Here is an 11,145-nt window from a genome sequence, read left to right as displayed (position 1 = left end):
CAATGCAATCCCTATCAAATTACCAATGGCATTTTTCACAGAACTAGAACAAAAATTTTAACAATTCACATGGAAACACAAAAGATCCCAAATAGCCAAAGCAGTCTTCAGAAGAATGGAGCAGGAGGAATCAACTTTCCTGACTTCAGATTATACTACAAAGCTACAGTCATCAAGACAGTATGGTATTGGCACGAAAACAGAAACATAGACCAATGGAACAAGATAGGCAGCCCAGAAATCAACCCATGCACCTATGGGTACCATATTTTTGACAAAGGAGGCAAGAATATACAATGGGGCAAAGACAGCCTCTTCAATAAATGGTGCTGGGAAGAGTTGACAGCTACATATAAAAGAATGAAATTAGCACACTTCCTAACAGCATACCCAAAGATAAACTCAAAATGGATGAAAGACCTAAATGTAAGACCAGAAACTATAAAACTCTTAGAGGAAAACATAGAACAATTGATAAGATAAATCAAAGCAAGAACCTCTATGACCCACCTCCTAGAGTAACAGAAATGAAAACAAAAGTAAACAAGTGAGACCCTGATTAAACTTACAAGCTTTTGCACAGCAAAGGAAACTATAAGCAAGGTGAAAAGACAACCCTAAGAATGGGAGAAAATAATAGCTAGGGAAACAACTGACAAAGGATTAATTTCCAAAATATACAAGCAGCTCATACAACCCAATGCCAGAAAAACAAACAACCCAACCCGAAAGTGGGAAAAAGACCTAAACAGATATTTCTCCAAAGAAGGTATGCTGCTGCTGCTAAGTCACTTCAGTCTTGTCCGACTCTGTGTGACCTCATAGACGGCAGCCCACCAGGCTCCCCCGTCCCTGGGATTCTCCAGGCAAGAACACTGGAGTGGATTGCCATTTCCTTCTCCAATGCATGAAAGTGAAAAGTGAAAGTGAAGTCGCTCAGTCGTGTCCAACTCTACAGGCTAACAAATACATGAAAATATGCTCAACATCGCTCATTATTAGAGAAATGCAAATCAAAACCACAATGAGATATCACCTCACACCAGTCAGAATGGCTATCATCAAAAAGTCTACAAACAATAAATGCTGGAGATGTTGTGGAGAAAAGAGAACACTCTTGCACTGTTGGTGGGAACATAAACTGATACAGTCACTATGGAAGACAGTATGGAGATTCCTTAAAATCTAGAAATAAAACCACCATATGACCCAGCAATCCCACTCCTAGGCCTATACCCTGTGCAAACCAAAATTGAAAAAGACACTTGTATCCCATTGTTCATTGCAGCACTATCTGCAATAGCTAGAACATGGAAGCAACCTAGATCTCCATTGACAGATGAATGGATAAAGAAGTTGTGGTACATATACACAATGGAATATTACTCAAGCATAAAAGGAACACATTTGAGTCAGTTCTGATGAGGTGGATGAACCTAGAACCTGTTATACAGAGTGAAGGGAGTCAGAAAGAGAAAGCTAAATATCATATTCTAATGCACATATACAGAATCTAGAAAAATGGTACTGAAGAATTTATTCACAGGGCAGCAATGGAGAAATGGGATCTTTCCAACCCAGGGATTGAACCCAGGTCTCCCACAATGCAGGCAGATGTTTTAACCTCTGAGCCACCAGGGAAGCCCTAATGGAGAAACAGACATAGAGAATAGACTTATGGACATAGGGAGAGGAGAGGAGAGGGTGAGATGGATGGAAAGAGTAACATGGAAACTTAGGATCACCATATGTAAAATAGATAGCCAATGGGAATTTGCTGTATGGCTCAGGAAACTCAAATAGGGGCTCTGTATCAACCTAGAGGGGTGCAATGGGGCAGAAGATGGAAGGAAGATTCAAAAGGGAGGGGATATATGTATACCTATGGCTGATTCATGTTGACATTTGACAGAAAACAACAAAATTCTGTAAAGCAATTATCCTTCAATAAAAAGATAAAAAGAAAAAAAAACTCACATGTGCATATAACATGTCAAATGGTGGTGGGTGTATGTTGGAGAAAATAGTCCAGTAAGGAATAAAAGAATGATGGTCTGATGTGTATTATTTGTATAAAGCAATCAGGGGGAACCTCTTTGACAAGTTGGCCTTTGGGGAGAGAAACCAGGGAGGGGGCAGGCCATACAGCTCTCTATGACCATGCAGGAAGTGAGAGCTGCAAATAGAATGGGTTTGAGGTTGGCATCGGCATGGTGTATTTGCAGAACAGCAAGGAGGGCATACATGTGGCCAGGAGATTGTAGTATAGGCAATGACCTTGAGATCAGAAACGTGTAGCAGGAACTTCTCTGGAGGTTATGTGGAAGCTAGTAGGTCATGGAAAGGACCTTGAATTTTGAGCTGAGGGGAAGCCATTGGAAGGTATGAACAGAAGAGTGTTATGATCTGACTTACATTGATGGCATCTTTCTGTCTGCTGTGGGGAAGATAAACTTTAGTGGGAGAAGCCGGGAATCTTGTTGGAAGTTATTATGCTAATGTGCAGATAGGAACACAGGATGGTGGCTTAGATTAGGGTGATAGTGACAGAACTGTTAAGAATTACCTTCTGAGTAATTTTTGAAAGTAGAACTGATGATTTGGGTTTTAGGTATAAGAGATGGAGAGATGTCAAGGTTATCTGTAAGATTTTTGGCTTGACAAACTGAAATGGAGATATTTCAGGGAAAAGCAGGCGTGTGTGTGTGTTGGAAGTTGTGTCTAAAGTGGATATATTAAATTTGAGACTAGTAAGAAAAAATATAAAGTAGGCAGTTGTGTGTGTGAATTTGTGAAGTTTTGAGATGCATTCTAACCTGCAAATGCAATTTTTGGAGTTTTTGGTATCTAGATAGCTTTTAAATCCACAAGGCTGGATGAGATTACCAGGAGAGTGAGAAGAGAAAAAGAACCATGTGTTCTAAGATTGGGAGGTTGAGAAGGTGATGAAGAACCAGCAAAGAAACCTGAGCAAGAATAGACAATGAACGGGAGAGATTTGAGGGAGATCCATGGTAGAGGCCAGATGAAAAAAGCGTTTCAAGAAAGAGCAATTAATTATGTCAAATGCCAGTCTTAAGTAATGTGAGGACTAGAAGTTGCCACTAGATTTGACCATTTGGAGGTCCTTGGTGACAAGAACAATTCTCTTGGATGATGGTAACCAAAAAGCCTAGTAGAAGTTGATTCTAGGAAAAAAAAATGAGAGAAGAGTAGAGACAACACAGATGCCAATTATTTTGAGAATGTCCATTAGGAAAGAGAGCAGAGGAATGGGCGTGATGTGGGGTCAAGGGAGTTTTTAATAGGAAGGGGATTTGTTGATAAGTTTATAGGTTAAGGGGATGACAACAGTCCATTTGAGAAGGAAATATTAAGGAGAGAGGACAGGATTGATGAAGGATGGGAACTGAAAGGGCTGTCCTGGGAGACAGGAGCAGGGATAATTCACTATGGTAAGAAGGATACCGTAGTCCCCTCCACCTCACCACCATCTGAAGGTTTGCTTTTCGTGGTTTCAGTTATCCATGGTCAACTATGGTCTAGAAATCTCAAATAGAAAAATTCCAGACATAAACAGTTCAGAAGTTTTAAGTTGCACACCATTCTGAGTAGGATGATGACATCTTAGGCCATCCCACTCTATCCTACCTGGGATCCCTGACATTGACACAGTCTGTTCTTGACATCTGACCTCAATATTGTCATGACTGATGATCCAGGTTCACCTAGAGCAGATGGTCCTCCTCCTGATGTAGCCTCAGGTCAAGAGCAGCCTGACGCTGCTTCACAACACCTACCTCATTCGTCTCACTTCATCTCATCATATAGATGTGTTTCTGTGTCATCACAGAAAAGGCGAGGACAGTCCAGGAAGATATTTTGAGAGAGAGAGAGACCACATCCACGTAACTTTTATTATAGTCTATTGTTGTATATTTTCTGTATTATTGTTATTCATCTCTTACTGTACCTAACTTGTAAATTACATTTTATCATAGGTATGTATGTATAGGAAAAACATAGCATGTACAGGGTTTGGTAGAATTCATGGTTTCAGGCATCCACTGTGGTCTTGGAATGTGTACCCCACAGATAATGGGGATGCTGCTGTTCCAGGCAATGATGTGATTGCGGGTACAACTGCTGCTGCTGCTGCTAAGTCGCTTCAGTTGTGTCCAACTCTGTGCGACCCCATGGACTGCAACCTACCAGGCTTCTCCTTCCATGGGATTCTCCAGGCAAGAACACTGGAGTGGGTTGCCATTTCCTTCTCCAATGCATGAAAGTGAAAAGTGAAAGTGAAGCCGCTCAGTCATGTCCGACTCTTAGCAACCCCATGGACTGCAGCCTACCAGGCTCCTCCGTCCATGGGATTTTCCAGGCAACAGTACTGGAGTGGGGTGCCATTGCCTTCTCCTGCGGGTACAACTAGGTTAGTAGATTTGGTGGTGGGACTTGTAGAAGTTCTCTTTTGATTGCTGCTACCTCAGTGAAATAAGGAGCAAGGTCATCAGTGGATAGTGAAGAGAGGAGGATATTTGGAGAGTTTGGAAGGAAGATGGTCAATATGTTTCTGCCCAAGTTGAATTTAATATGAGCTGATTGATCTCCCAGATGAAAACACCTAGCAGACAGTTCAAGCAATGTGGCTACAACTTCGGTGACTACAGTCAAGGAAAGAGTTGGGTGCCATGTGCAAAGATGTAGAGATTGAAGCCCAGCTATTAGATGACTTCTCTAATGGACAAACACAAGGTGGTAAGCCTCCACATTGTCCACAGATGGCTGGTAGCATAGGAATCAAGAATCAGTAAAGGACATAAAGTCAGGGAGATGAGTGTGATGGTCCGGCCCCTCTCCCTTGAGCCTTCCCTCTCCCCCTCTCTCTCAGCAAGTGGGAAGGCCATTCAAAATAATCACAAGGCTGCCATATGCCCGCCACTTTACCGTTGACCCTTTGCTGGCATTCTCACAGAAGTCCTATTTTATTCTTGTCCCGGTTTTACAAGTGAGAAACAGAAGCTCAGCAGACACAAATGAAATGGGTGAACCAGGCTGTGAGCCCCAGTCTGTATCTCCTTTCCATGACATCAAATGAGGAAAATGTTTCATCAGACCCTGAATGATGGCATCCTGAGAGGCGGCCATTTCTGACCGAGTACTCCCTGTATCATATAGGACAGTGAATTTTCACAACAGTAAAAAGACCTCCTGTCTGGGTAGACTCGCAGGCTCAGGCTCAATGGACAGATAGCATCTCCACTATCAAGATGGAGTAGTTTGAAGAATGGTGACCCTCTTTTCTGGCCCACACTGCCTTAAACCATGATACGTGGCCTGGTGATAAGAGTACCAGCTAGATTGGAGCCCTACCTTACCTCTGCAGACATAGGTACCAACTCCAACCATTATTATCATCCCCATTTTAATAATAGGGAAATGAAGCTCAGAAAGGTTTGCCACCTGCCCAAAGTCACACAGGCACCAAGCAGCTGAATCAGAACCTTGGCTCAAGCTCCCATCTAGCTTCAAAACACATATACTTTGGACCAACATGGCTACTCTTAACCTCCTTTGAACCACAGAGCCTCCCTGGATTTGCATTAGAAAGAAGCTGCTGGAATTCCCTAATGGTATAGTGGATAAGAATCCTCCTGCCAATGCAGGGGACATGGTTTTGATCCCACATGCCATAGAGCAACTAAGCCCATGCACCACAACTACTGAGACTGCTCTCTAGAGCTGGCAAGCTGCAAGACCACAAGCCCTAGAGCCTATGCTGTATGCAATGAGAAGCCCGTGTACCACAACTGGAAAATAGCCCTTGCTCTCTACACATAGAGAAAGCTCTCATGCAGCAACGAAGACCCAGCACAGCCAAACATAACAAAATTAGTAAAAAAAAATTTTTAAAGCTGCTGACTTTACTCTGTCCACCACCTGTCAAAGTAGACCTTTGTTAAACCTGTCTGTTGTGCCAGGAATTATTGATAGGGTGCTGTGGGAGACAGAGAGCTGGGTAAGCAATCAGAGCTTCAGAAGTCAGGAGGCTGTTGTGCACATCAGAGCAGGTCTTGGGTAAGTTGCCAGTTTACTTAGCGTGAGAGAAGAGAGACACATGGTGCTGGTGGTTTCTCGCCGTCTGAAAGCACTTGTTTGAAGAGCCTGTTGAAGCAGTACCGCCAGCTCCCAGATGCCTGCTGGAGTCGCAGGGGATGGACATGCAGCTGGTTGTATATCCATATATGAGCATCCAGAAGGCCTGCACCTGAGGCGCAGAGACTGTAACAATTCTTGCATACTGAGAGTTAATGCATTGCTACATTTTGTGTTGGTAGAAAATGTCCTTGGGCTTCCCTGGTAGTTCAGCTGGTAAAGAATCTGCCTGCAAAGCAGAAACCCTGATTCGATTCCTGGGTTGGGCAGATTCCCTGGAGAAGCGATAGACCACCCACTCCAGTATTCTTGCCTGGAGGATCCCACGGACAGAGAAGCCTGGTGGACTACAGTCCATGGGGTCATAAAGAGTCGGACATGACTGAGCAACTAAGCACAGCACAGAAAACGTCCTAGAAGTCCACCTGGATTCCTTTGTTGAGCAATATTACTGCTTGGGGAGGCCTCCTAGGGATTTGCAAGTGAGAGTGATGGGGACAAGGTAGTATTAAGATAGCCTCTGGCCAAGGAAAGATGAGACATTGGTGCTGAAACTACTGAAACCCTCTCTGCCCTTCACTAGCAAACGGAGTAACTGGGCTTGGTGTCCTGCTCTGTCATAGGGACAATTTCACTTGCTCTGTCTCATCACAGAGATGTAGGGGTTTACATAGTATGTGTGAAAATGCTTTCTTTGCAAAGTGTAATATATGAAAAAAATTACATGTGATCCGAAACATGAGGCAATTAAAATCACTGGGAGAATATTTTAATTTGTAATCCAAGGGAATGTTAGCTCAGGCTAACACTAAAAGAAAAACGTGGCATCTAACATGTATTCTCCTGATGCCCAGGCTTTCAAAGCTCTGTGTCAGCTACCACACTGTATGAAATGAGAGTCACATTTGCAACTTAAGATTTTCTAGCAGCCACATTAAAAGCATGAAAAGAAATAAATGAAATGTTTTTATTACCATATATTATTTTACCCTAGTGTATATAAAACATTCTTATTTTAACATTTAATCAATCTTAAAAATTATTCATGAATTATTTTACCTTCCTTTCTCACATGCAGTGTTTCAAATTCAGCATGTGTTTCATACTTACAGCACATCTCAATTTGGAAGCCGCATTTTCAAAGGTTAAAGTGAAATGTGGTCATACCAGAGAGTAAAGCAGAAAAATATTTCACCCTGTTTCAATTCCTTAGTCACACCAGCTGTCTCCAGTTATGAGTAGGCATGTTGGCTTGCGACTGCTATAATGAAGGCATAATTCTATCATCTGGACCCTCTTTCTTCTAGGGTATGCTCCATTATGTCACCAGGCACACCTGCCGCCTATAATCAGGCAGGTTTCTGTATTATCCCATGAACATAGCACAATGATGGAGGCTCAGTTTGCTTGTCTGGCCAATGGGGTTACTGAGAAAGACTTCCTCCCATGCTGTCTGTATGGAATCCACCAGATTACTTAGTGAAGTACCTACAACGGTGCCCTTTGGATTGTAGGTGTCAGCAAATATTAGTTTTCTTCCCTATTTCATTGTTTTTGCTCCTAGGACTCTCCCCTCTCCTTTCTATCTCATAGATAGATATGATCTATTTTTCAAGGTTTCGCTTAGTCCCAATTTTCCATAACATTGGCATGGGTCACCTTGGGTATTCATTTATCTCTAGAGTTTGTTCCCTGCAGCCTGGCTCTTTAGTCGTAGCCACAGTTTGGTCACTTGTACAATATTTTGTCACATATTAGTCTTATTTTCCTAACATTTTTGTGACAGGGCAGGACCAGAGCCCTTCATATTTCCCAAGTGTTTTCCACAATGCTGAGTTTACAGTTCCCAATATAAATATTACATACATTTACATTTTTTGATGAGTGCATTGATTAAGGCAACCACAGAGGGGTTCTTAGTGACCAGGGGGAGTCCCACTTGGATTTAAAAAATTGAGTATAGACAAAATATTCTGTGATTCACTGACACAGGATAATTAAGAATTGACTGCAATTTGCCCTCATGTGGAGTTCATCAATTTCAAGTTACTTTATGTTAAGTTTTACACTAAATTAAAATTTTTCTTTAGTATAATCAAATTTCAAAACTGTTGGAAAATAAAGGAGAAAAAAATCCATCTATAATCCTATCACAGCCCTTCTTATTTTTATATATGTATTTAAATTTTTGTTGAAGTATAGTTGATATACAGTGTTGTGTGTAATTTTTGCTGTACAGCAAAGATTGTGAGTTAGGATTAGTAGATGCAAATTATTCTCCATAGGATGGATAAACAAGATCCTATTGTATAGAACAGGGAGTTATGTTCAATAACCTGTGATAAACCATAATGGAAAGAATATGAAAAAGAATATATATATATGTCTAACACAGTCCTTATTATTCTGCTGTTTTTCCCTCCCAATTCAAGTTTTTCCAGTGTTGGATTATTGATACAGTTTGTTAGGCAGAAAATAAGCTGCTTTCTCCATTTTACAAATAGTGAAATGGAGGCTCAGAGATTCAAGAAAACCACTCAGTTTTATATCAGCAATCAGGGTGAAGACACAAGAGAAATGTGGGTGTCCTGACAGCCTCTCCCAGCCTGGTCTTGGCAGGTTATGTTAGCAGGTCCCTTCAGGAATCACTGTTTTGACCTCCCCTAACTGAAGTGAACTAGAGCATGAGGTATTGCTAAGAAATTACGTTGACTCTATTTTCATTGCATGTGTAGTTGCCTTCTAGGATATTGTCAAGGTTTCTTAGCATCAACAGAAAAGGGGGAGTTTGCAAAAACCAAATGATGATGATGGTGTACAGTTGCATCTTTGAGAGGAACCTGGATTCAGTTAGATCATTGAGGCTTTGTTTGACCCTAAACAGCTTTGACAGTTTAAATTTGAGATTTTAACCCCTCCATAAGGCTGTTAAACCAGCCAGAAAATCTGGAGCGTTTGAGAAATTCCACAGATCGAGGGGACACAAATGGACTGGAAGGAGCCCAGCACTGGCGCTCAAGACCCAGGTGCAAGTAGAAGCTGGGGGAGGGGGTGGGGGCGCAGCCGTACCTGAATCAGCGAAGGCTCCAGAGCTCTCTAAATGATGTGAGTGTGTGTGTGTGTGTGTGTTAGTCACTCAGTTGCGTCTGACTCTTTGTGACCCATGGACTGTCGCCCTCCAGGCTCCTCTGTCCATGGGATTCTCCAGGCAAGAATACTGGAGTGGGCTGCCATGGCCTTCTCCAGGGGATCTTCCTGACCCAGGGATTGAACCTAGGTATCCTGATTGCAGGCTGATTCTTTACCATCTGAGCCACCAGGGAAGCTAAATGATGGGGCTCCTTCTTTTCCACTCTGTGCTGCTCCAGCATGCGCCTGCCTCCCTGGTTCTTCCCATAGGATGGATCTCAGCACCTTGGCATTTTGAGCAAGCATCAGGACAAAGTGATCACTGAGTCCCCTTGCTGTCCTGCATGGAATGTGCTGATTTGTCCCTTTCGTGTCGGTTTAAGAGCCTGTGGCACAGACAGAATATACAGAGGACTCAGATTCAGAGGGCACTGGAGGCAGAGGGCATCTTAACTTGTGTTGTAGACACATACTGGGGTTCAGAGAGGTGCTGGGACTGCTCCAAACTGAGCAGGTTCATGCTATTTGAATAATCCCAAGTGCTCTGTTTCAAGACTGATGGGACTCCACTTTTGTCTGAGTTTGCAGTTTGTTGTTTGTAATCATCCAGCAGGTGCACAGGCTTCCTATCTACCCTGAAGACAGAGGTGGAGTAAACTGCAGCCCCAGAGACTATTTCTTATCCATTTGGCTTGCTGATGCCTCCCAAATCTATTTTCTCAGAAGATCCCAAGTTTTAGATTTTATATTAAAATTTTCATTTGCCAGTGGTTTCTCCCATGTCCCTCTGGTCTCCTTGCCAGGAATCAAGTCCCAAGAGTTCCAGTGTGACCACTGCAGGCCTTTTTATCCAAAGGTAGCTTGCATAGTATGGCAACAAATGATTTTTGCTACCAGAGAACTCACTGCCCTGAACAGATGTGGTCCCAGATGACCAGACATTATTTTATTTATCTTTTAAATCTTTATTTATTTGGCTGTGCTGGGTCTTAGTTGTGGCGTGTGGGATCCAGTTCCCTGACCGAGGACTGAACCTGTGCCTCCTGCATCGCGAGTGCGAATCTTAGCCATTGGACCACCAGGAAAGTTCCATGATCAGGCATTATGATGGGCACTTCCTAATAACTGAGAGGTCAGAGGGGGAACCAACCAGTTCAGGGACACCCATCAAGTTGAGATCAAAAGCACACACCAGTACTTGCTCTCAGACAGATGACCTAGACCTCCAGGGCTTGTGGCTTGGGCTGTCCGAGCTCTCACAGACTCTCTGTGTGCCTTCCCTCTCTTACCTTCCAGAAAGCTGAGCAGAAGCATCCAAAAAGCTCGAATTTCATGGTGGGGTTGGGGGAGGATGGGGTGAGAGCAGGCAGGGCCGGCTGCAGTAGTAATTTGTCTGGTTTACTAGGTCAGTTTCCTGTCAGGGCTCACTGTGGTTTAAAATTATTGTGGAGCTGGTTTCTCATTGATGGGGGTTTATAAGCCCCCCCCCCCCCGCCCCGTATGTCTGCTCCTGCTTCCCTCCTGGAGGGAGCACTTCTCCCTAACCTTTCCAGACCTTGCTTCTATTGTTGTTCAGTCGCTAAGTTGTTCCTGACTCTTTTGCGACCCCGCCAGGCTCCCCAGTCCATGGAATTTTCCAGGCAAAAATACTGGAGTGGGTTGCCATTTCCTCCTCGAGGAGATCTTCCTGAGCCAGGGATCAGGAAGTCACAAACCCACATCCTGTGTCTTCTGCGTTGGCAGGCAGGTTCTTTACAACTGAGCCACCAGGGAAGTCCTTGCCTCTATTACTTACGGCCAGATACTGTTTTTCTGGGTTTCCCGTGATGCTGGATTCCACATTTTGGGCTGATGCTG

This window comes from Bubalus bubalis, chromosome 16 (assembly GCF_019923935.1).
Source record: "Bubalus bubalis isolate 160015118507 breed Murrah chromosome 16, NDDB_SH_1, whole genome shotgun sequence".
Lineage (NCBI taxonomy): Eukaryota > Metazoa > Chordata > Mammalia > Artiodactyla > Bovidae > Bubalus > Bubalus bubalis.
The sequence above is the reverse complement of the archived record's forward strand: the minus strand, read 5'-3'. Positions refer to the sequence as shown.